This window comes from Hibiscus syriacus, unplaced genomic scaffold (assembly GCF_006381635.1).
Source record: "Hibiscus syriacus cultivar Baekdansim isolate YM2019G1 unplaced genomic scaffold, ASM638163v2 tig00110988_pilon, whole genome shotgun sequence".
Classification (NCBI taxonomy): Eukaryota; Viridiplantae; Streptophyta; class Magnoliopsida; order Malvales; family Malvaceae; genus Hibiscus; species Hibiscus syriacus.
Window position 1 is genome coordinate 1,602,572 of NW_024062942.1, and position 23,990 is coordinate 1,626,561.

Here is a 23,990-nt window from a genome sequence, read left to right on the forward strand (position 1 = left end):
AAAATCATGGGTTAGACAGTTCGTTAATCGTAATTTCGCAAAATTCTTGCATGTCTCATCAATCGCCACAAACAAAATATCCCATTAATATGATCCACTTTCCCACAAATTGACACTCAAATCCGATCATTTTTGCTTTTAAAATTTTAATCATTAATCATATCACCTTAATTTTCTACTAATCAAGTAACACCAGTATATTTATACCCTGGATTTTGTAATCCAATGGTGGATAAGTGAAACGAGAGATGTGAGAAAGATAAGGGTTTTTTCTTCTTCTACAAACCATTAAAAAAAACCCAGTAAACCTCACTGGAAGTGACTCAGTTCGCAACTCCAGAGGAACTCTTTCAAAGCATCAAAGTCGAAAACAAGTAAACGCAGTTGCTAATAAAAAACCCCATCATCTGTTGCTAATAATTTGAAACAAAGTTTGCATTTTTGCTCCGTTTTGGGTTTTTTATGTGAGGTTTGAGAGTGATTTTTTTGGTGATGGATCCACCGGCTATGATGAGTGATGGGGGATACAATCTAACAGAGATCTGGCAGTATCCCGTTCCTGAATTTGGGATAAGGAAGGGCCAATTTGGGAATGTGTCGGGTCATTTCGTGGATCCTAATCGAGAGGTATCGGGTAATGATCCGTTGACCTTAGAGCAGCGGCAGCAGAGAGGGGTTGGTTTGAGGAGGAGGCGCAATGGGGAAGATGAGTCAGCTAAGATTGTCTCCACCAGTAGAGGCAATGGCATGGCATTCATTTTCATTTCAATTTGTTTAATCAATTGATTTTCATTTTTTGTGATCCTCAATTCTACTAATTCACATATGCAAATGCTCTGTTATTGGCAATGTTGGCTTCATAATTTGGGCAGGATATTGATGATGGGAAGAAACTTAAAGCATCTGAATGTAGAGACGAGAATGGTGATTCTAAAGTTGAAGCAGAACCCAGTTCAGGCAAGCTAGTGGGACAGAATGCTCAACAAGCTGAGCCACCTAAATAAGATTTCATCATCCATGTCCGAGCTAGAAGGGGTCAAGCCACTGATAGTCACAGTTTAGCAGAAAGGGTAATTTGCTTTCATCATAGCCCTGAAATCATTTTGCAGTTCTTGCAGTGTATAAAAACCGAGATTTCGATAACGAAAGACAATCCTTTATATTTCATTGATCTGAAATTGTTTGATTGGCAGGCTAGGAGAGAAAAGATTAGTGAAAGAATGAAAGTTCTTCAGCATCTGGTTCCTGGTTGCAATAAAGTATATACTGATGAAATTTCTGAACTGTTTCGTGCTACAAAATCTAATTTTTTGTGTATAAGGAAACCTATTGCCTGGTTTGCTTCTAATCCAAAAGCGTATCGAAATTTCTCTTCAGTTCCCCTGATTATGGCATTCTTAAGCCACTTGCTAAATAGTTTGTTGTATTCAGGTTATTGGCAAGGCTCTTGTTCTTGATGAGATAATTAATTACATCCAATCACTACAGCGTCAGGTTGAGGTGTGTATCCTTTTTCTTATCTATCACTGTACTTATTTTACATTTTCACTCCACTAATCCCGAACTTATATTCTGAAACGTTATTACTGGTGTTGCAGTTCTTGTCAATGAAGCTTGAAGCAGTTAATTCAAGAATGAACCATGCCATTGAAGTGTTTCCTCTCAAAGATGTTAGTATTTATTCTGTCGTTGACTATCTAGTTTTTATTTAATTAAACTTATGATCGAAAGTTTTATCACTTTCTTTTCTAGCTGCTAGCATCGACACATGCTTTCTACCTCCAGTCATACATCTGAAGTTAAAGGTTCATAAGTCATGTTGAACTTGAACCATATTTGGCTTAGAATTCCTGCCTGGTTGAAGAATAAGCCTTCTTGATAGTTGATAGCCAAAATAAGAAGAGCAGATCTATACTGTGTTAAACAACTAGTTTCTGTAGAAGTTTGTTGGTTGATCTGTTTTTCTATAATAATTGTGATTAGATTAGTTTTGGATTTAGATTTTCTGAAGATAACATGCTATAATGCTATTATTGTTACTCAAATCCGTTGCTTTGTGTTTGTGTTTGTGTTTGCTATTCTTGCTTTGTGTTTGTGTTTCCGAATAAGTATATTGCATCCTGGTAAACCAAAGAGACAGTATATTTTCTTTCGCACAACATGAGGCATCGAGTCGCCATTGCCATCTAAAAGAATGCTAAAGTTAGTATCCGAACATCTTTGTTGTGTTTTGGAGAATGTGTTCTTTTACTCCATATATGAAATGTCAGGCTTTACGGCCTTCCCTGTACTAAATACCCGAACAGAATCTGCCAGAATCATTATTGTTGTTGTACAAGAAAGTTGCCTGTTCAGAACTACTGATGCTTACATGTTGAGTCAACTCTGTGTTTGTTAACAAATAAGATTGTAATAAATAAGTGCCAGTTTACTGCTATCTGAAAATTTTCTGGCTTCGGCGCAATTTCTGCCGATGCTGCACCTTGGTCCGAGATTAAATGCATCTGCATATCTAATGACAGCGCCTCCTCCACCTGCTCGGCTGGTGTTTTTGTTCCTTGAGCACTTCTTTTATTTCATGGCCGCTGTCGTTTTGGCGAACAACTCCATCATTTTCTTCAAGAGAGCTGAAAAACTTGGCTAATCTCTGAGACACAGTCTGCTGGCTCTCATTCGGTGATTCTTCATTGCCATCGTAATTGTCGTCGTTCTTGTAAACTAAAAAAATCCCAGCCTTCTTCAGCTCTACGCCCTTCACATAGGGAGGGTTTCGAGCCGTCACTTTAATCTTAAAGCCATCATTCAACAATGAAACCAAGGGGCGATGAGTAGGATATCGACACAAGTGAACATGGTCTTGGTTCATATTCGGTACCCCAATCAAGTTCAGGACAGTGGTGTGTATTGCCCTGTCACCATCAAAGATCTGTGCTTGCCAATTCCTAGGAAATATGCTGATTTCATTGTTTTCAAAGAAATAAAATTTTATTGCATTATCTACCACTGAAGCAGAATACATTTCAGCCGGTAGTTGTTGTGCACAAGTTTTATGGATGAAACAACAACTTTTAGATTATAGAATTGATGTTAGTACCATACCTATCAAGTGTTACAATACTAGTGACATTTGTCTCACTAAAAATCCCATCCAACACTCTAGAACTAAGCACATTGAAATTAGACATTATTTCATTAGAGATCATGTCATTAAAGGAGATGTAGTTCTAGAATATGTTGATACTTTGCATCAATTAGCTAATATTTTTACAAAACCTTTAGATAAAGAGAGATTTTGGACACTTAGGAGAGAATTAGGTTTAACTAACCTACCTTGACTTAGTGTTTAAAATAATTTTAACACTTTTAATTATAATTGAAAAATGCTTATAAAAATAACACTTTTGATTGCATTCTTTGCTATTAGTTAAGGGGAGTTTACGATCTTTAGTGAAAATTAATTATATGTTCAAATAAAATTTAAGGATAGATTTGATTGATTAAACATTGTTAATTTTTGATATATGAGTTGTCAATACCACTAGAGCTAATAATTTAGCATTTTGAGTGTTTAAATACAGATTTTAATATTTGTGTGCACAGTGCATCCTTACCTATGTATCGATGCATCATCACTATGTATCGATACACTATGATAGTGTACCGATGCATTCCTTGAATGTGTATCGATACACTCAAGAGTGTACCGATACACTCGTCGGGTTTTAGGCTTAAAATCCCTAATATCCATTCATTTTGTCAAAAACCCCAAAATATACTCATTGTCATCGTTCCTATACAAATCACCCCTACTCTCTCTTTTACTTAAAATCAAAAAAATCTAGTCGGAATCCAACTATTCTTTAACTTCTAAACCTGTTAGAATCATCAAATATGTGCAAACATCATCTAATCTCACTCAAATCCGAAAATCTTCAAGGTATTTTTCTAAAACTTCTATTTTATTAATGTTTAACTTAGGACTAGTTTTAATTAGTTCTAGGTTGAATTAGATATCGGGCATTACTCATATTATGTTTTTAACTAGATTCTACAACTAATTTCGTCAAAAACACACAATTTTTGTCAATTTTTTTAAATTCAAAATAATAAAAAAATGTTTTGATTTTAAAATTATTGTTTTTGATTTAATTATGTTGTTTTCATGAAAAATATACATAATATGATTTTTCAAACATCATTTGCAAAATAGTTATTAAATTTTGCTCATTAGGATATTATTTAGAGAACCTTAATTATTGCGGATTCATATTAAGTTTTGGGATTGATTATATTGCATATATGTGTTTTATAATTGCAGGTAACTCTATCCATTCCGATTATGTCTAAACGCCCTACGTCATCCTCTAGTCGGTCTTCAAACCAACCTCAAAACCGACCTCCCATTCCACCTCCCAATCCAAATCTAAACCTGAACGAACTGGAAATGACAATTCTAAATTCTTATTTTAACCAACCTGGTCGTAGATAAGATCTCTACCATAGGTATGTTAATTTATTCCAGTCATATAAAATTCGTGAAGAATGTATCCCCTCTATCCAAGTTATGGTCGATATAAATTCGAATATCTTCCTACTCTTAAATCTTGGAAATTTGATAAACTCTTTCACCTCTAGCCCGTCGTTTATCACCAACTAGTCCGCATTTTCTATTCCAATGCGGTGTGTGTCCAAAACGAGTCTCGTACTGAAACCATAGGTATTCGGTCTTATCTCTTAGGCCAATTTGTTTACATTGACTCCGACACAATCGCTTCCACCTTTGGGTTAGATAACGAGGGTCTAGACAATGAAAGAGAGAATGTGGCTACTCCCTATAAAGCCAAAGCTAGTGCAAGTACACTTTTAACCTATCACGAGCGTTTTCTTCACTTAATCATCTGTTGGTGATTTAGACCATCCGAAGGTAGATTTTCTACGCTTAGAGTACTAGATCTTTGGTGGATACATTGTATCCAAAAGAAAAAGAAAATAAATCTGCCACAAATCATCTTTGGTGAGCTAGTCGAAACCGTGAACAACGTCCTGTCTAAATATGTTGAAACCTTAGTTTACGGTTGTCTTCTTAGAAACATGTTTATCAAATCCAACCTTAGGGTCTCGCTTGATATAGGCATCCCGCTTAAGAACCAAATAAATTTCACATCCTTAAAGAAATCGGGATGGTTCGAGGATAAAGATCATTGGGTTCGATGCAATGAGAAAACACCGGGAGCTAGCACTTCACAAGCTCCTCCGACACCGACAGATGATGATGATCCAGAGCTTCAAGAGCTTATGCGAGATATTGAAGATCACATACCTGATGACGAGCCGGCACAACAAGAGAGTTAGATGCCTCCATACTTCCGATCTTTTATGGAGAATCTTGACATGAGGTTTGCATCCATCGAGTCCCATTTAACTGCTAACAACAAAGCGATGAATAATCGATTCGATGCTATGGACGAAAGGGTCAAAGCGCTAACACGTGATGTGGCCAATATATGGGCACATTTATCACCTCTTGCTCCACCGATGGATGATTAGACCTTCTTTCTTGTTTTGTTTTCTTTGGTTGATTTAGACCTTAATTGTTAAAACATTTTGAATGTTTTTGGATTGATATGTTTTGGATGTTTCAATGTTTGATTTTAATATTTGGTTTGAACTTAAATGCTTATATATATATATATGTTTGGTTTTGGTTGTTTGAATTTGGTTTGATTACTTTATGTTGGTTTTTTTTAGATTTTGCATCATTTACATTTTAGTTGAATATGACCAATTTATCATTCCACATTGTTTATGAATATTGATTTTAGAACTAATGACTAATCTTTCTCTTGATTGTGATCTTAGCAGCTTAAGCTTTATCTAAATATCAATTGGCTAATTTTCTTATAAACTTGTTTAAAACGTTTTATAGAGTCTTTTTGATTTAATAAAAAGAGGGAGAATAAAGTAAGAGGGAGTAGTAATTTTCAAAATTGATTTCAAAAATGATTTTCAAAGAAAATCTTAAAATTACTTAAATGTTTTGTTATATCAAAAAGGGGGAGATTGTTGAAAACATTTTGATGTTTCGATATAATAAATAGAGTATAAATGATTTTAAGATTTTATATCCAATTTTGAATATTCGATTAAATTATTTGAATATCAAATATATATTACTCCAAGTTTTCAAATGTTAATTTTAATCCTTACTTAAGTGTAAAATTGTGTATGGGTCTTAAAATATTTTTGAAACAATTTTTACAAAGTATTTCGAACTTTAATAGAGCCAAAAATGATTTTTACATAGGGATGTACCGATACACTCTTTGATGTATCGAACACACCAAACATCGAATGCATTTTGTGTACCGATACACAACCAATGCATCGATACACAAACGGTCGAAATATTTGAATTTTACACTAAGTGTATCGATACACCTTGAGAGTGTACCGATACACAGACACTCCTAACTGATTTTTAAATGATAATTACACCATAACGGCTCTATTGACTTCACCAATGATCCCAAACATTCAGAAGTGATTCAAGACGTATTTAAACAATATGAGAAGCCATTGATCAAGAAAAAAAAATAACAATTAAGAAGATAAGCTAGAGAATCAAAGAGAAAGCATCAAACCTCATTGTTTGAGCATTTCAAGCTTATTTTCCATTCAATATTCATTTTGCTTTCAAGAACACTATTTGTGCTAAATTGTATTATTCTTGAGTGTTTTTTCTTTGTTCTAGAATTGTGCAAATATCCTACCTTGTGAGGTTTTTCTGTACGTTTGCGAAATTTATAATATTCTCTTTGGGAAAGAGTGTTATCAAGAATTTGGGGTATAATTCTTGAGGGAGTTGTAAGGTTACTCTTTGTCCTCAAAAGAAATAACAAATTAGTGAATTTGTTGGAAAATCCTTAGTGTAGATAGCTAAGGTAGTGGAAGTAGACTTTAGTTGTGAAAGTCGAACCACTCTAAATCGTTGTACAAATATTTTCTATTTTCTACAAAAGCTTCCACCAAAATTTTTAATTGTCAATTCTCCCCCATCTTGGCTATTTCATCGATCGATTAACTCAACACGTTCTTTAATCTGAATGGCATCACCTTATAGCAAAATGTGCCCTACATTGTCATAAATTTTGTCTTCTTCATATCTTCGGGGTCTATCTTGATTTGATTGCACCCTAAAAAGCTATCCATAAAAGAGAAAATAGTATGTTTAGTTGTGTTATCAATCAAGGTGTTAATATGAAGAAGTGATAAGTTATCTTTGGGACTTGTATGATTATGATCCCAATAGTCAACGCACATTCAGACCTTCTCATATTTCTTTGGAACATGTACAATGTTAGCTACACATTCTAGATATCTGGACACCTGTAAGAATCCAACATCAAATTGCTTTTTCACTTCTTCCTTTAACTTTAACATGTCTGATCTTATTCTTCGAAGCTTCTACTGTATTGGCTTACATTCTTGCTTTATTGGTAGTTTATGTAGTACAATGTCTGTATCCAAACCTGACATATCCTGATACAACCAAGCAAACACATCTTTGAACTTATGTAACATGTTTATTAGGTCTTGCCTTCTTTCTGCTAAGAGCGAGGTGTCAATCTTGACCCCTTTTTTATCTTCCTCCGTCCCCATATTCACTGTATTAGTCATCTCTTAATGAGACAAAATTTATTTATTTTCTTGCTCAATCATTCTGACAAGTTTAGGGTTTTATTTACATTCTTCATCATCCTTATAACCCTCATATTCCTTTAGATACATATCATTTTCAAAATCAATATTTGGTTCAAAAATATCATTATTTGAGCACTTGTATCTAGAGACCTACGAATAAAAAAGAATGTGTTCGGGCTATGGAGAAGAATTCAATTATATATTTATCAAAAGAATAGTTGTAATAATGTAATAAAGAAATAAATAAAATGTTTGTTATAAAGAGAATGAGTGAAATGAATTACTTTGAAACGAGCTTGTAGAATATAGGGAGTAGTTCAACAGTATAGCTGTTCAAATCATATTCAGGAGGACAAAGATGAATCAAAGCTCGTGAACATTCAGCAGTTGATACATCTGTGATAACATTGATGCTCAAGTTTTCTATTTTATCTCGACTTCCGCAACACGTGGGTGCTCTAACGTATAAACCATGAAGCCCCTAGATGAGAAGCTCTGAGTGATGTGCAGTATAACCATAGGCTCCCAAGTAATATCCTGACCACCTATCCTTGCCATTCTTCTTTCCCTAAGCTTTTTTGGCACCCCTAACCCTGTCCTGATAAATAGTTTTTGTACCTAATTCCAAAGCCATTTATCTTGGACACCGGAGCCGGACCCTCAATGATTCATTGTAACCTTTTACTGAATCATTTTCCAACTCGAGCTCCACGAGCTATGGTTTCTTTCAGCTGTATTATAGTGGTCTTTGGTAGTCTAGGGGAGGGCATATTCTTTTCCTCGAACAAAAAAATTAGTATTAACAAACTCCAAAGACTGGAATGATTATTCAAGTGCATTCTCATTTACCTCCACATATGGTTCATCAGTGGTATAGACACTATGATTTCTTTTTCAGCTTTGACGGTCACCAAAGTTCTTTTGGAAATGAATTGAAGCTTCTGTTGTAATGAATAAGGAACTGCACCAGCCATATGTATCCACGGTCTTCCTAGCAAACAGTTGTAGTTTGGATGAATGTCCATGACCACAAACTCTACATTAAATGTAGTTGGGCCAATACGGAGGGGAATTATGATTTTACCCGTAATGTTCCTTTTAGTTCCATTAAATGCACGAATAGTGTTTCCACAGACCTTCATGTGTGAAGTCTCCACGGGGAGTTTATTCATTGTTACCCATGAAATGACATTCAAAGTTGATCCATTACCTATCAACACTCTAGAAAGAATAACCCCTTTACAATGAGCAGTTATATGCAACACCTTGCATCTACCTTTACCTTCCTCGTGTATCTCTTCATCATAAAATAGATGAAGTTGTCAGCGTTGATGTGATTTACCAACTTATCAACGTGTTCTACTAGTATATCCTTTGGCACAAATGTCTTATTCAACCCTTTCAACGTGTTTCGATATACCTCAAAATGCAGAAGAAAAGATAACATCAAAATTCATGTCGGAGTCATTCGGAGCTGATCTACAATGTTGTATTCACTGTGTTTAAGAAATTTTAGGAATTCTCGGGCCTTCTCGGTGTGAACAGGCTCATTCACCCGAGATTTCAATAAAAAAGACAATCCTTTATATTTCATTGATCTGGAATTGTTTGATTGGCAGGCTAGGAGAGAAAAGATTAGTGAAAGAATGAAAGTTCTTCAGCATATGGTTCCTGGTTGCAATAAGGTATATACTGATGAAATTTCTGAACTGTTTCGTGCTACGAAATCTATTTTTTTGTGCATAAGGAAACCTATTGCCTGGTTTGCTTCTAATCCAAAAGCGTATCGAAACTTATCTTCAGTTCCCCTGATTATGGCATGTTTAAGCCACTTGCTAAATAGTTTGTTGGATTCAGGTTATTTTTTTTTTGATAGGAATAGTAGGACTCCTTAGGAACCTCCCTCATAGTTTACATTTGATGTAAACTGATTGAGGGAGGAAAAGAGCACCTCATTTTATTGAAAAACCAGAATTACATAAGATACACAAAACATCCTGATCCTGAGAAACACAGGATAAACATAACACTCTAACCCTCGAAAATACACCATGACCATAATACAAAAAGCGATGGGGAAAAAAACACCCATCAGCCTAACCCCACACCAACACTATCGTAACGAACAACACTAAGCCTTCAACACTCAACTGATTCCCTGCTTAGCTAACCTATCTGCCTCCATATTGCAACTCCTAGAAACCCATCTCAGAACAACACCCTTTGTAGAAACAAGAACTCCTATTTCCTCCACCAACTCACTGAAAATAGTAGGGGAAGGACTCCGTTTTAAAATCCAATCTACTGCATATTTGTTATCACTTTCCAAAATAAGTCTTCCCTTGTTGGCCCAATCGGATGAAAAGAAGAAGAGCAATCCTTTCTTAATCGCTTTCAGTTCAGATAGAATAGGGGGACCAGGGCCCACTGCGGAAGAAAAATTAGCTAAAGTGCAGCTGCAGGAGTCTCTCAAAACCCCACCAATACCACCCTGCATCCCATCTCCAGTCACTGCCCCGTCGACATTGAGTTTGAACATATCAGATGGAGGAGGAGTCCAGCAACTAATCTTCTTAGAACTCGAATTAGAGGGTAATAAATCCGCCCGCGTAGGATCCCCTACTAGAAGGTCTGTCAGAATCCGAACCCCCGGGTATTTAGCCAAGAACCATTTAGCCAATCTAAATCTAGTAATGAAGAACAGAACAGTAGAGTCACATATGCCATTTTCAAATACAACCTCGTTTCTGGCCTTCCAAATAGACCAAAATATGACAGCCGGAATAAACCTCCAAATAAGGGAATTATTCCTAAGGTTCGACCACGAACACAAAATTGAAGAAGGGTCTTGAGGCATCACCGTAGAGATATTCCATAACCTTAGAAATTTACTCCACAATTCCGAGGCAATAGGGCACGTTAGGAACAGGTGTGCAACAGTTTCATCCTGATCATGACACATAGGACAAAGAACATCCGAAATCTGAAGTCCTCTTCTCTTCAATTCCACTCTCACTGCCACTTTCTGATGACAGATCTGCCATAATAAAGTTTGAACTCTTGGAGGCGCCAATCCATCCCAAACCCACTTCTTCCATGCAAAACTCCCTTCCGACCTATCTTGTAACGATAATCGACAAGATTTGACCGAGAAAATGCCATCCCCCTTTCCTGACCAGCCCAAAAAATCATCCACACATCGTGACAGCGACGACTTGTCAATCAAGACATAAATGCAATCCACTGGTCCAATTCCCAATCACACAACATTCTTCTAAGTTGTATATTCCACACCCAAACCTCATCTTCATACTCACCAAACTCAGAGATCATCCCCCATTTGTTTGTCGACAAAGCATAAATTCTTGGGAATTGTCTTTTTAAAGGCAGATTAGTAATCCAAATATCATTCCAAAAAGCAATCGACCGCCCATTCCCTACAATGACCTTTGAATTATTTCTCAAACATCCACCAATCTTATCATTCTTATTATAGTTACTGAGAATACCTCTCCATATCCAGGAATCAAAAGGTGTAGACGCTTCTGAAATTGAGAGAGACAAAGTGCTAACGTTGGATTTGCTGCAAATCAGATTCTTCCACTGACTATATTTTTCATTAGCAAATTTCCAAACCCATTTCCCTAGAAGGACCCTATTAATCACCCTTAAATCCAGTATACCCAGACCACCCTCTTCGATTGGTTGACAAACCGACTTCCAATTCACCCAGTGGATTCGTTTTTTTCAAGATCATATCCCCAAAGGAAGTTGGCCATCAGCGAGTTCAACTTCTGAGACACTTTGTGTGGAATCTTGAAAATCGATAGGTAAAAAATTGGCAAAGATGAAAGCACCGATTTAACCAAAACAAGTCTGCCCGCCAACGACAGTGAATTTACTTTCCACCCAGCTAACTTCTTATTAAAATTCTGGACAACCGGATCCCACATACCCACTGAATTTTTCCTAGATCCAATCGGTAAACCAAGATAAGACATTGGAAAATACCCCACTCCACATCTTGCTTTCCTAGCACAATCCTGAACCCTATCAGCATCCATATTAACCCCAAATACAGTACACTTTGACAGATTTAAATGCACCCCAGACATCACACCGAAGACCCTCAACACTCTTCTCAAGTTTAGAAATTGCATTGTTGAATCGCTGCAGAAGAGTATTAAATCATCAGCAAACTGTAGATGAGTCAACTGGAAGGAATTGCCAATCCTACCAATGCTAAACCCTTGAAACAGCCCTTTATCAACTGCCTTAATCAACATAAGATTTAATAATTCCCCCACTAAATTGAATAGGAGAGGGGAAAGGCTGCACCCTTGTCTCAACCCTTTACTAATATTGAATTCCTCGGTAGGGGAACCATTAACTAACACGAAATAGATGCCGTTGAAACACAACATTTAATCCATGAGATCCATTTATCCCCAAAACCCATGTCCTTCAATATCCTGAATAAGATAGGCCACTCAACCGAATCATAGGCCCTACGGAAGTCAGCTTTAAAGACAATTCCTTTCCTCCCTTGTTTTCTCCAATATTCGATTCCTTCATTTGCCAAAAGTGCACAATCTAGCAACTGCCTACCCGGAATAAATGAGAATTGTGAAGGGCTAACCAAACCTTGAATAACAGAGACTAGTCTTTTCGAGAGTATTTTAGAAATAATCTTGTAGAGACTGCCCACGAGACTAATGGGTCTGAAATCTTCAATTCCCTGTGGGTTAACCTTCTTTGGAATTAACGTAATGAAGGAATGATTCACTCCCTTTTCCCATAATTTCCCTCTTTGAAAATCTTGAACAAACTGCATGACAAGGTCTTTCAATATAGTCCAGTATTTTTTAAAGAAACCCATAGTAAATCCATCCGGACCAGGTGCCTTAGCACTGTCCGCCTTAAAAACAGCATCCCACACTTCCTGTTCAGTGATACTAACCTCTAATCCAGCCTTTTGTTCCACGGTCAATTTGGCAAAATTCAGATTACATTCCTCCACCTCCAGAGATGATATCTCATTGTAATTTACTTTAAAGTAATCAAAATAGCCGATTTAATCATGTTGGGATCAGAAATATCAATCCCAGCCACTTTCAAAGACGAAATAGCATTCATTCTGCTCCTATTCAGAGCGCAAATGTGATAAAATCTGGTATTTCTATCCCCATCCTTGATCCATTTATTACGTGATTTTTGGAACCAAATACTCTCCTCCTTCCTATGCAGACCCCACAATTCATTCCTCCAAGCTACTAGTTGACCCCATTCTTGTGTTGAAATTCCCCGACCCTGAGACTTTAATTCCAAGTCGTTTATCCTATTTTCGAGCTCTGAAATCTTTTCTGACATCCCCATATTATTGTTGTATGGCCACTTCTTAATGGCTTTCTTCGTTCCATGAAGAATACTCAACATACCCCTTCTTGCATTCTCCCTCTTTAAATCACCCACAGCATCATGAACCAACCCATCAAACCCTTCATCCTCTAGTAAATAGTTAAAAAACCGGAAAGGTTTAGGGCCCCAATTGTTGTGGTCATCTTCCAGCATTATAGGGTTATGATCAGATAAGGATTTCGGCAACAATTTCTGGATAACTTTTGGAAATATCTGGAAAAAAGCACCACTTAATAGAAACCGATCTAATCTAATCCACGTTGAAGCTTCTCTATTGTTGCACCAAGTAAATCTCCCTCCAACTAAAGGAAGATCCATAAGGTTAAGATTAAATACAAAGTTGGAAAATAACTCCATAGAATGCCAATTCTGTTGGACTCCAATTTTCTCCTCGGGATCTAGATAAGCATTGAAATCCCCCCCTAAGCATACAGGCAAATCAAGCTGTTGTGTAAAACACATTAGCTCACTTAAAAACTCCTCTTTATCAGACTCAACCGACGGCCCATACACATTAATAACCACACAATCAAAGTTAACAGTCTTAACCTTTCCTGATAAAGCAAGGAACCTATTATGCTTAAACTCCCTGCTCACTTCAAACAGATTTTCGTTCCACAGACAGATTAGACCCCCTGCAGAACCAGTAGATGGCTGAAAGCTAGACCCTTTTAGGAAATTTCCCCCTATTTTCCTCAACAATCCCTTTCGACATTTGTTCAACTTAGTTTCCTGGAGAAGCAGAATCATCGGTTTGATTTTTGAAACTAATCTAGCAACAGCTCTTGATTTTTCCTTTTTTCCAAGCCCTCTCACATTCCATGAAATCAATTTGATTTGTGACATAATTAATAAAAGCAACAACCTTTACTATCTTGAAAAAATCAGTCAATAGCTTCTACTATTCTCACTAAGCTCCATCTTCAAGATCTCCTTTTCCAGAATTTGATTACCCCCTTTGAAAGAGATCCCCAACATATCACAAACATCTCTAGAAGCAGCAGCCTCCAGTCTTGCTTCAATACATTTGTTTGGGGGCGCTGAATTAACACTGGTTCGATCCAAACTTTCCCTATCCAGACCTCTATCAAGTCTTTCATAAACTCGATCATGAAAACTAAATGACACTTCACCCTCCAAACCAGAACTATCAGACCTCGTTGGAGCAATCCTTAACTTCTTTTTCTTTATAATCCGCCCCTGGAAACCAGTTAGTATAACTGGATTCTCAACCCTTTCCACCTCTGTTCCGTCCGCATTACCCCCTCCTTTATCCCGAATTACTCTTTCCTCCATCAAGACCTCATTAGAAACAATATTCTGTAAACTGACTTTCGTACCATCCTTAAGCAAAAATGGTACGCAAAGCGGCGTAGCTCTATCCCGACCCTGCCTATTTGAGTAATCCATCTCCTTTTGCTGTAAGTCTCCAAGTTCCACCACCCCAGATTCTATTAGATTACCACAGCCCAGCTGCTTTAAAATAACAACTGGACCAGCCGTAGAAAGTCTAATGGGCTCACTCAAGTCCTCTGATTGGGCCTTATCATTTTCATTAGAAAAATATTCCTAATCCCAATACCCTGATAATTCCCTCTCAAATTCAAATCCTCTGCTGGAAAGTCTGACACCTTTACTCCACTAGATTGACCTTCTCCCTCCTTCCACAGTAAATTCTGACCTGCTTCATCGCCTACTAAAGCTGAACTTCCATCCCCTACTAACCATCTGTCTACTCTGTCCCTAGTATCCTCAACTGGCAGGTCTGGTCTACCACCCCCAACAGCGCACTGTTCTTCTTCATCCTCTGAAAATTCATCATCTCTGGACCTATCCTCTCCGGCAACCATTGAATTTCCTACCAAAAAACTTTCCTGTTTAATAAAGACCGACCCCACGTTAATTTTAACTTTAAAAGATCTCCCATACGAGCCCAGCGTAACAGACTCCTGAACATCATAGGGACTGGCCACCCTCAGTAAGGCCCTGGCCATCGCCATGTCCTCTCTTTTCACCGTCGAATCGTGGATACAGACTAGCTTCCCCCACTTTGAGACAAGTTTCTCCATAAAGAGGACATTCCAGCATAATAACGGGATACCAATTAACTCTACTGAACAGAAAGCCATCGGTACCCCGTCATCATTCAGAAGGATATCAATCCAATCAAACCAGAAGGACAATTCCACTAATCTGCTCGACCACGCCTCCTTAAAATCTTCCTCCGAATCAAAGGTTAATATGCAAGAGTTCCACGCATAACCCCAACTAGCTCCCTTAACCTTGAACCCATCACTTGCCAATCCCTTCAGCACTAGCTCCAGATCAAAGTGAGGTTTGATAATCCCTGTCAATGCTCTCTTCACCCAATCCCTTTCATCAGAGGGAATTTGCATCTCCCAAAGATTTCTAATTCCATTATCTTTACAAGGGTGACCCTCCCTACCCTTTTCATCAACCGGGACTTTCCTCATCCCATCAGACGAGGTTAAAGCAACCATATATGACCTCTCATCCCTAAACCGACTAAAAGACTCAGATCCCGCTCTACTCCTCTGTTTCGCACCCTTAGTCGACTTATCTTCATCTTTTCTGGACTTACTTCCACCAACTTGCAAGGACCTCTGCCTCCGATATTTAGCTACACATACCGAAACTCTCTTCCTGTCAATCCAAGTACCATTGACCTTCTCTATCGCCTCCAGCATTTCTTTTTCCTTCGCAAACTGAACAAACGCAAATGAATGATCTCTATAATTTGGTTTGTTAGAACTATTCGGGATATAAACTCTCAAAACACTCCCATGGTGACTAAAAATTTCCTTTAATGATCTCCAAGTGACTCTTTTGCTAAGATAATCAACAAACACCGTCCACTCCTCGCCAGAGTGCGGACCTCCTAAGACTCTCTCTCTCATTGTGCCCTTATCTCACGTTACTAATGACTTGTTGGATTCAGGTTATTGGCAAGGCTCTTGTTCTTGATGAGATAATTAATTATATCCAATCACTACAGCGTCAGGTTGAGGTGTGTATCCTTTTGCTTATCTATCACTGTATTTATTTTACATTTTCGCTCCAGTAATCCTGAACTTATATTCTGAAACGTTATTACTGGTGTTGCAGTTCTTGTCGATGAAACTTGAAGCAGTTAATTCAAGAATGAACCATGCCATTGAAGTGTTTCCTCTCAAAGATGTTAGTATTTACTCTGTCATTGACTATGTAGTTTTTATTTAATTAAACTTATGATCGAAAGTTTTATCACTTTCTTTTCTAGCTGCTAGCATCGACACATGCTTTCTACATCCAAGTTTCATACATCTGAAGTTAAAGGTTCATAAGTCATGTTGAACTTGAACCATATTTGGCTTAGAATTCGTGCCTGGTTGAAGAATAAGCCTTCTTGATAGTTGATAGCAAAAATAAGAAGAGCAGATCTATACCGTGTTAAACAACTAGTTTCTGTAGAAGCTTGTTGGTTGATATGGTTTTCTATAATAATTGTGATTAGATTAGTTTTGGATTTAGATTTTCTGAAGATAACATGCTATAATGCTATTATTGTTAATCAAATCCGTTGCTGTGTTTGTGCTCTTAGCGTCTAGTTGTCGGTAGTTTAATATGTCGTCTTGAGTTCACACCTTACCTGAAATTCTTGTTGCTATTTACATTTGAATTAATTAGTTGTAGAAATCATTTCCTTTTTCCCCAGGCTTTGTATATGTTATAACAATTGATTCTGCATTTCAGTATGGACAACAAACGTTTGACACTACTGCAATGGCATTTGGTTCGAAAGCAACAAGGGAATACAGTCGCGGTTCATCACCAGAGTGGTTGCATATCCGCGGTGGTTTCGATAGAACAACATAATCTTGAGAATTCCTCATCAATAAGCGATAAGAGCATTAATTTCTAATGATTCGTCCTTCAGTCATCATGCCCGAAGAAGTATATTGCATCCTGGTAAACCAAAGAAACAGTATATTTTCTTTCGCACAACATGAGGCATCGAGTCGCCATTGCCGTCCAAAAGAATGCTAAAGTTAGTATCCGAACATCTTCATTGTGTATTGGAGAATGTGTTCTTTTACTCCATATATGAAATGTCAGGCTTTACGGCCTTCCCTGTACTAAATACCCGAACAGAATCTGCCAGAATCATTATTGTTGTTGTACAAGAAAGTTGCTTGTTCAGAACTACTGATGCTACCGTGTTGAGTCAATTCTGTGTTTGTTAACAAATAAGATTGTAAATAAATAAGTAAAGCCAGTTTACTGCTATCTGAAAATTTTCTGGCTTCGGCTCAATTTCTGCCGACGCTGCACCTTGGTCCGAGATTAAATGCATCTGCATATCTGATGACAGCGCCTCCACCTGCTTGGCTGGTGTTTTTGTTCCTTGATTTGGACTTGAAGCACTTCTTTTATTTCATGGCTGCTGTCGTTTTGGCGAATAACTCCTTCATTTTCTTCAAGAGAGCTGAAAAACTTGGCTAATCTCTGAGACACAGTCTGCTGGCTCTCATTCAGTGATTCTTCATTGCCATCGTAATCATCGTCGTTCTCGTAAACTAAAAAAATCCCAGCCTTCTTCAGCTCTACGCCCTTCACATAGGGAGGGTTTCGCGTCGTCACTTTAATCTTAAAGCCATCCTTCAACAATGAAACCAAGGGGCGATGAGCAGGATATCGACACAAGTGAACATGGTCTTGGTTCGTATTCGGTACCCCAATTAACTTCAGGACAGTGGTGTGTATTGCCCTGTCACCATCAAAGATCTGTGCTTGAACGTCCACAACAGCAGGTATACGATATCTTAGTTCATCTGGTACATGATGGTTAATGGAAACAACTACCATTAGTATCACCCCGGTGATATCAAGGCTTTTGTGGCTCGAAAAAGTAACCGTATCTTGTGAAAGCCAATCCGGAATTATACTTCCGGGCATGCTTAGATTTTTCAGATTCTTGAGATAAACCTTTGAGAGACTTTTCTTTGCTGCTGAAGCACATTTGCTGCAATTACTCATGTACAATGTCCTCAAGGATTTCAAGTACTCAAGGCCTGGAATATCCACCAACATTACACAGTTTGTGAGGTTTAAATCTCTTAAGCCCTCTAAATTGGAGAGATCAGACAAATGCTTCAATGAAATACAGTTTGCAAGATTCAGATTCTCCAAACTCGAAGGAAGTGGAGGGAGGGACTCGAGCTTTTCGCAGTTGGGCAGCTGGAGATCTTTGAGAAGTGATAATCCGCTTAGGCGAGACGGAAGTTTATGAAAATCGTTGCTTCCTAAAAACAGAACCTCTAAATTCGACAACTTCTCGAAATCATCCGGGATTTCACCACATATTCTCCAGGCCCAAGCGTCGAATTCTTGTAGCGATGACAGATTCGTGAAAGATGACGGCAACGCTACTAATGGTGAATTCGGTTGCACTTGTGTACTGCGTTTCTCTCCTATTGTCAGTACCTGCAAGCTTGTGAGCATGCCAAAGCTTTCCGGTAATTCCTTCACCGCGGTTTCTTTCATGTATAAATGATGCAAAGACTTCAAATTTCCCATTGAGGATGGAAGTTTATGAAGCTTTCTACATTGGTTCAATCTTAACGTTATAAGATTTTCCAACATCCCGAAAGAGTCCGGTAACTCTGTAATACCGGCGTTGTATATGTTCATATATGTAAGAGCAAACAAGCTCCCGGTTGACTCTGGCAGATATTCAAGTGAAATGCAATTCCTTATCTCAATCTTCTCAAGTAATGTCAATTCGCCGGTATAACTTGGGAGACGAGTAATGGATGTGTCTGCGATATCAAGTTTCACAGCAGACGACAGCCCTCGAAATGAATCTGGCAACTTGCTAATATTCTTGCCTCCTACAAATAAGCTTTTCAGATATGATAAATTGCCTATAGAATTTGGTAACTCAGTAATTGCACTGCCCTTTATGAGCAACTCTTTCAATAATTTGAGATTGCCGACGGTATCAGGAATCACGGTGAGAGATTCACAAGATATTAAACTCAGTCGTTCCAAGTTCTCCAAAGATCCAACAGAGTCGGGCAACTTCTCTAATGCAGAGTGATTGAGACGAAGTTCCTTGAGAGAAACGATCATTCCTAAGCATGTTGGCAACCGTTTGATCCGAATGCAACCATCTAGGATCAGTTTTTCGAGCTTTTGGAGGCGGTAAATAGATTCAGGCAGCTTGTCTATGCCGGTGTGATCGACATAAAGTTCTTTGAGTGATCTCATGCTGCCGATGCCCTCCGGTAACTCCTTCAACTTGGAGCAATCGCTGAGGACGAGGGTTTGAAGATTTTTCATTCCTAAAACATCACTTGGAAATTCAACAAGGTTTGAACAACGTGTCATATCCAAGTGATGTAATGACTTTAAACTACCAACTGATTTGTGAATGTTTGTCAGTGCCACACAGTTCTTGAGAACAATCTTTTCCAGCTTTCCATGTCTAGATAAATCGGGAAGAGACGCCAAATGTGCGCAATAGCTCAGATTCATGACCTTCAAGTTTTCAGCAACCTGAGACAAAGAAATATTCCATGACAAGGAAAAAAAACAGTTCATAAATTGCCACAAACTAGCTAGTTACAGGCAGCGGAAACCGGGGTAAGTAGCGTTACCTCGTTAACATTCGAGCTCCACAACTGTTTAATTTTGCTATCCGAGAGATCAACGACAGCTAGCTTTTGGGGACAAAAATCAGAAGGAAGAGTGTCCAGTGCACATCCGTGCCATTGAAGCCACTTGAGTTCACGAGGAAGGAATTTAAACTTCCCTTCCAAGTTTACATGATTGACTCGAAGCAATCTCAGATTAACCATGGATTCGAAAGACTTGGTACCAAAAATCACCTGTTTCCGGTCGTTATCAGCTTTCTTCATGTTCACCACAATACCCTGAATTCTTCTTGTTCCCTATTGTCAACAATGTCCACAAAATCAATGTTTCAAGCTCAGTAAATCAGGTCAAGTATTATACATGTATGTGAATATATATTTATATACCTTGTGATTTTTCAAGACAGTGACGATTTCGTCATGATCCCACAGTCTGCTACGCATTCCGGGATCGGAAAAGCTCTCATCTTGCACGATTTGTCGTCCCATGTCCCGAAGCTGATCATGCATCCAAATAGAATCGTCTTCATGGAACTTGATCAGAGATTTTTCTTCAAGAACTCTTAAGCCTATTTCAGCTTTGAAATCACATCCTCTCAATACGTCAACTACGTCTTCTTTCTTGGTTTCCAAACTGGCAAACAAGCACGCTACATCTAAGAATATGCATCGATTTTCTGTGTCGAGCGCATCAAAACTTATCTTCAGCACATCTTGAACCTCGTGTGGACGAATATCTCTCAACTTGTTCAATGCATCTTTCCATTCGGTTACCTTCCTTTTGTCGAACAAAAACGACCCGAACACTTCCAATGCCAATGGTAAGTTCCCTGTGAGAGACACGATTTCCTCGGACAATTTCAGAAACTCGGTTGTTGGTTGGTCTCTTCTAAGCGCATGATAGCTGAAAAAGTTGTAGTGCCTGATCAAAATGCAGCTCCCTGACCTCGTAAATAAAATTCACGTAACGTTCATTCAAAATTCCTTTATTTCTTGTTGTGACAATGATTCGAATATTTCCATCTGTTCTCCATTTGAGTTCTGCACCCAATGCACTCAGTTGGTTTTCGTCGTCGACGTCGTCCAGGACGATTAGAACCCTTTTTCCATGAACATTCTTTCGGATTTTCGAGGCATTGACGTCGACATCGTTCGCAAAAAGATCAATATCAGCAGCGGAACCGAAGAGATCACCAACGAGTTTGTGTTGGAGGGACACTAAACCATCTTTTTGTTTCGAAAGTTCTCTAACATTCGAGATAAAACAGCGGTGCTCGAACTGTTCGAGTCCGAGTATTTTGTTAAAGACGGCCTTGGCAAGGGTCGTCTTGCCAATGCCGCCCATCCCATGAAGGCCGACAACTTTAATACCATGGGACTTCACATCTAAGAGATTTATGAGCCCCGTCACTCGCGCATCGAGTCCGACCGGGTAAGCGGCTACTTCCACCGGTGTATTGCTCAGATGTTTCAGAACTTCCCTCAGCAGAACCCGAATCACTTCCCCACCATCACTGCAATGGAAACTTGCAACATCTTAGATGAATGTTGAAGAAAAACCTTTTGACAAGTTAGAATTTGCACGTGTGACGTAGTTATATCTTTATGAAACAAATGTAGTATACACCATTATTAAAAACCTACGATTGAATCCAAGATTTTTTCATCCTATTATTTTTTTTAGGGCAGGTTACACTAAAGGTCACTCATGAATATAAAATTATTTGATAGTCAGCAGTCTTTTATTGTTATAAAATATCGTTCAACTTTTTAAATATTTATAAAATGATCCCTTGTAATCCTAAAATAGTAATAAACTTTGATAAATTTAAAGATCATTTAATAATAATTTAATAAATTTAAAGATATTTTATGATCGTTTTAGATGTCTGACAATCATTTTATAAGGTTCGAAAGAACAATAATAAAATCATATTTACAAAATTTATAAGATTTACATACTATATTGGTCCCTAATAAAGTAGTCAATAATCAATAAAGTTTCTTGGGTGAATTATGATTTCAACTTACTATAAAATTGTTTAATAACAATTCAGTTGAATCGAGTAAAATTATCCAAATAATATGTTAAAAAAAACTCTTCATACAAGATGTTAGAGAAATTATTATTTTTATCTAAGATGTTTGTTATAGTATTCTGTAGAAATCGTTTGGATTATCTAACACCTTCTGAAGTCGTTTAAATCATCCGGTAATTTTTGGAAAAAGATAGGATTTAATTGTATTGAGCATGCATGCATCTTGAGTCGCTTAAAATGTTTTATTTTTAGAAGTTAATTTAATAGAGACATCTTTTTAATTTTAGGAGCTTATTTGATCATCAATTTATAAGTCATATATTTTATTGTTCTTTAATAAGCATTAATTTTAATGGTTAAAAGATTGTAGTTATCTCTTAAGATTTAGAATTTGAGCAAAGTGGCATAAATATTGGTCGTTAATTTTATTTGTTGGAACATCGAACTTGATAAATCTGAATGAAAACCCCTAGCATCGTCTACTTAAATATTTGCAGATCTAATTGTATTAAGCATGTGAGAATTGAGGAAAGCAAGTAAATAAAGAGATAAATAACCTCTTGTTTTTGACAACGAAACCAGCAAGGGAGCCAACGTTGGCCATGGCTTCCCTCCACTCTTTGGCCTTGTCTTTTCCGAATCTGTTCTCGTGGCAGAGGAACGCATCCACAAAAGGCCCTATCTGTTTCCGAACATGCGAAGGATCAACCTCATAGAATACCGGCAGAACCAGTCGCCGGATCAGGCTCCGCCTCCCCAACTCGCAGATCCGGGTCAATTCTTCCAGGCACCAATGGGAGGAAGCGTAATTTTTGGACAGAATAACGATGAAAGCGGCCGAGTCTTCGATGGCTTCCAGCAACCCCCGTGCGATCTCGTCTCCACGGTTCAATCCGACGTCGTCTAGGAAGACGCGCACGCCTTTTCCGTCGAGCGAGCGATACAGGCTGGTCGTGATGCCGTCGCGCGTGTCTTCGCCTCTGAAGCTGAGGAAGACGTCCCATTGGCGCCTAAAAGACGACGGAGTTGAGGTTGAATCTGCACCTTCGTTCGCCATTTTTTGTTTTGATTCTTTGCTTTTGAGTTTCCACCGACTGAATTAGTGATTTTCGAACTTTATCTGCAGTAATTAGCTGAGAAAGAACAGTATGTTTTACTTTTCGTTCTCAAGCTGTATGTGACGAAAATTAGATTTATAAAATTATAAATAAAAAATGTTTAAATATTAAATATAAAACGTGTAGTGTCGTTAACCCATAATTAAAATTCATTATTGCATTTGGCATTTGGTCCGCATAAATTATTAGTTCAGCGACTTGAATAAAGAAAAAATCTCATTTTATTTTATGTATTCTTTCTCTATTGGAAAATATCATACAATTAGTATACATATTTAAAATTATGAAATATTTTATTGATTTTTTTTAAAATAGTTTCATTTATAATATTTTAGATATTATAATAATAAAAATAGAAATTAAATTATTTTTCAATTAAAAATTGATTTAAATAATTTTAAAAACCAATTGACTTAAGCATGGTAGTAGGATTTGATTTGACAGTTAGTATGTTGACTTAGCATATTAAGAATAGGATATTTAAGGTCAATTTTTATTTTAATTTATAATAAAGATAAATTACGATATTATTCACTTAAAATATTTCTTTTATGAAAATGAAGAATTTCAAATTTTGATATATTTGATTTTGTGATTGGTAATTTGAATTTCACTTTTTTCTATCGTGGTATATGTATTTTTATTCAATTTAATACTTGGATTTTATTTTTTAATATGATAATTTTATTGTTTTTACTTAATACTTTGAATTTGACCTTATAATTAATAAAAACTAATTATTAGCCTATTAAAGTATAAAAAATAACAGATATCCATTCATCTCTTTAATACATAATGGCATAACCATTTTTCTTATAAATTATTTAATTTTAAAATAATTATGATTTTATATTAGAAATTGTGAATTTTGTTTAATTTGAAATTTGGAGTCGTCATCGACCTTTGAGTTAGGTAGGTCAAATACCTAAAAAAATATTTTAAAACAATTTTAAGAAAAATTATTTTTTAAGACAAAAATTCGTTTCAAGGATTTAGGAGTCTATTACAAGTAGTGAAGAGTGAGCACTCATATAGCGTCTAAAATTGGTACTCTCAAT

The 23,990-nt window shown here is 37.2% G+C and overlaps 2 pseudogenes; one reads left to right on the forward strand and one right to left on the reverse strand.

Moving 5' to 3' along the window:
- The first annotated feature begins 79 nt into the window (after window positions 1-79).
- LOC120148908 lies at window positions 80-17,126 on the forward strand (annotated as a pseudogene).
- Window positions 17,127-17,321: 195 nt separating this feature from the next.
- LOC120148907 lies at window positions 17,322-22,953 on the reverse strand (annotated as a pseudogene).
- Between the last annotated feature and the right edge of the window lie 1,037 nt (window positions 22,954-23,990).